Genomic DNA, 3,653 nt, shown 5'->3' with positions numbered 1-3,653 from the left:
CTCCCCCCACCCCTGCCCCCAGCGGGTCCCACTCCTCCAAAAGAGAGTGGGGATTCTAATTAATGGGTGTTAAATCACCCTGCTCTTACTTTAGTGTTTCCTTTCTGGTAGAGTTAAAAGCACACAACAGTGCTTGCAGGGGACTAGGTGGGTCTTTGGGTGTGGTGGGTGAGGCTAACTTTCCCTCTAGGGCGCAAGTGATCCCCGGGCCAGTCACTCCACCAAGATAGCCTATGCGAACCTAGTCTCACACTGTGCACATGAATTGCCTTAGGGCTGCAGTAAAGTGCTAGCTGCCAATGTTTCCTTAGACACTGTGACCATAGAAATGAGACGGGACATTCTTTTCCTGGTCTAGGTTACCCGGATGGGAGAAATGCCAGTCTGGCTGCTTCAGGAGCACCTGCATTGGTCTTGTTGGCTCATCGAAGTTTGTAGCAAGCCAGGAGGAACAGAAAACGAAATGAAGGTGGCGGAAATTCGGCTTTAGGCAGAGTTCTAGGTCACAGGATCCTGATCGTGTACACGGGACTAAGCCATGTGTAGGGTGCCTTTCGGTTTTGCTTATTATGTATTCTGGTTTGTTTTGTGGTTTTGGGAAGGGGGATTTTTCCAAATGCTTCCTAGAGGATAAGATTAATACATACTCTTATAAAAGAATAAAGTGAAATACCCAGAATGAGAAGAAAAGAATCATTAAACCCCACACTAACACACAACCTAATGCTACTATTTCTGGAATACTTCTTTCCAGGCATTTAATCAAGTAATTTGACATAATGGAGAGCACTATGTAAGGTACTTAATAGCACCCACATTGACAAGCCTTTTGCTTCAACTTTTAGTTATGTTTTCAATAGTTCTGCTATTGTTGGACATTAGGTTGTTTCTACTTTTTGGCTAAATAATATTCTCTTTACATGTAAATATTTGACTACTTGGTTAATGATTTGTTTAGCTGGAATTTTCAGATCAAACAACATAAATCAGACAAAATCACATTGTTAGGCACAGTCTCCATGTCCCAGGGTCTGCTGCTGCCTTCTTTCTCTATGTCTAGCTCCTAGCACCTGCCTTTTACTGAATATTGGGTGAAGGATGGAAGGATTTGTTTTTCCCTTAAGGTAGAAGTTACCTAGGAAATGTTAAAACTAAAGGTGGTGTTTCCTCATAACTGGTTCTAACTGGCTGAAATTGACGAAGGACCATGAATTGCAAGGAGCCCCATGTGACCTGTTTGAAGACTCTTTATTGACCAATGGCTATAGGGTTTATTAGAAATACCTGCCTGTCTAGAATGCTGCTTTACAATACTTAATTAGAATAACCAACAGATTCCCTGCCCCCCCCCACGCCTTTGTAGAATTTGAAACAATAAAAACAAAAAAAACAAAAACCAAATACTAAACTTTGGACTTTAAACCTCCAGCCTTCAAATGTTATGATTCTATAACTTGCCTAAACATATAAAGGCTAATAAGGATCCTTTCTATTACTCTGTGAAATCGACAGACTCCTACAGGAATCTAATGACTAAGGGTATTAATCCCAGAGAGTCGAGGAGAAACACCACCAACCCAAATCATCATGGCCAAATTAATTAAAGCAAGCTTTTAAATTCGTGTACATGGGCTGCCTCCCCCTAAGGCGGGGTTCAAGAGGTCACCGTTGGAAATGGGCAAGACAAGGGTTGTTATAGCATGGGTAGGGGGGTTCCAAATGGATTGGCTGGCAAATAGGCAGGGTTATAGAAGCCGAACATAACAGGGTGGTCTTAACAACAGGTCCCTGAGAAACAGATTTAACCATAAACAGGAATGAACCTAGTTTGCTTTTACTAAGAGATGGCTTTCAAGCCTAAGATGGAGGCAGGCAGGTTTATCAAGGGCACAAAAGGATAATTCCCAGAAGTTATCGCTTTTATTTACACTTAAAAAAAAAAAAAAAAAAAAGACTGCGGTGGTTGAAGAATGTGAATGTGCTTTGCATTGCAACTCTATCCTGGCCCTTTAGAATCTGTGTGCAGGAAATAAGTATGAAATTCCATGGAATGCTTTTGCACGAAGAATATTGATTTTGCAGCCTCCCCCCCAATCAACTTTTGATCTGTGTAATCAACCTGTAAACTTATATTTTACATATTTATTTTTCACATTTGTCGTTATTGCATATTTATGTACACGTAACAATCAGCTGTATGTCAAAACCATGTAGGTTGAAATTTATCGGTATTTTTGTTTGTTTGTTTTTGAGTCAGGGTCTTGCTGTGTAGCCTAGGCTAGTCTTGAATTCAGAATTTATACTGCCTCAGTCTCCCAAGTGCTAGTATCACAGGCATGTGCCACCACAACTGGGCTATGGGCAGTTTTAAGGGTTGGTTTGTTTTTTTTTTTGGTTTTTCGAGACAGGGTTTCTCTGTGTAGCTTTGCGCCTTTCCTGGAACTCACTTGTTAGCCCAGGCTGGCCTCGAACTCACAGAGATCCGCCTGGCTCTGCCTCCCGAGTGCTGGGATTAAAGGCGTGCGCCACCAACGCCCGGGTTGGTTTGTTTTTAACGACTGCTTCTTAGGTATGGTGACTTGCTGACTCATGTCCCATCGCTAGGCCACCGCAATTTTCATTTTTCTTAGAGTTCTGAAACACTGAAATATACAAAACAGAAGCAGTTCAAACACGGTAAAGACAGAATAGGCAATAACAGTTAGCCAAAGAATAGCTTGTAATGTCTGTTTCCCAAGAGCTGAGATCACTGTGACTCACTCAAAGTTACACCATTTTATGAAAATCTGTTTTTCAGGCTGTGCCTTGCCTGGGGAGACTGTTTTACAAGTAGCATTGAGCTTCATTTTGAGTGCAGACACCAAGACAGATGATTCTGAACCGTGTGTGCATAGAACACCATCATCCTCCCAGCACCCACAAAATACAGACTAACAAATAACTTATCCCAAAAGTTAAAAGAGTGGTACCTTATAATGTATCAAAGCACATTGGGATTCTAGGAGCACAGGGCTACAGTGTAGTCATACCAAGAAGACAATACTTTCAGGGATCGTGTCTATAGTTTGTTACTGGAGATGGGTCACTGAATGTGTGGAGTGCTGAAACCACGAGGTGGGGATGTAAAGTCCTCTCCTGCACATGGGGCTGGCTCTTGGTGTTACATGGCTTCATTGTTGCCTTTTGCCACTTCATTGATAGAGGTGACATGGACTAAAAATAAGAGGAGATCAACTGTATGTCTTTATACTGAACTTTGGCATTATACACAGACTGGATAACGAAGGATATTGTTACCTTTCCTAGAATTTGACAATTAACCTAAAATTTTTCTTTTAGGATAAAGATAACTTTGCCCATACCCAGCAGGAAGCAATTTTAAGAATACGACGCCCACATTCCCAAAGAGGTGGTGTGGGGCGGGTGGTTTTTTGGTCTTTTTAATGGGTTTTGGGTCTGGGATAATTTTCATTGTTTAGGGGGGTTGGTTACAAGTTGTCAAGGGTTAAGAAAAAGGCTAAGCAAAGGAGATTAGATTTAAGGTTCTTGTTTAAAAAAAAGAGAGAAAGAAAGAAAGAGAAGAAAAGAAGAAAAAGACAATTACTAGTTTTAAATACTTTACATTGGATTGGATTGTTTTATATTGTATACAA

The 3,653-nt window shown here is 41.1% G+C and overlaps 1 pseudogene; it reads left to right on the top strand.

Moving 5' to 3' along the window:
- Nucleotides 1-3,033: 3,033 nt before the first annotated feature.
- On the top strand, nucleotides 3,034-3,228 carry LOC128111395 (uncharacterized; annotated as a pseudogene).
- The last annotated feature ends 425 nt before the right edge of the window (nucleotides 3,229-3,653 follow it).

This window comes from Peromyscus californicus, unplaced genomic scaffold, assembly GCF_007827085.1.
Source record: "Peromyscus californicus insignis strain IS unplaced genomic scaffold, ASM782708v3 Scaffold_15__1_contigs__length_86483966, whole genome shotgun sequence".
Taxonomy (NCBI): Eukaryota; Metazoa; Chordata; class Mammalia; order Rodentia; family Cricetidae; genus Peromyscus; species Peromyscus californicus.
Note: the sequence above shows the minus strand (reverse complement) of the source record. Positions and strands in the feature narration are given on the sequence as shown.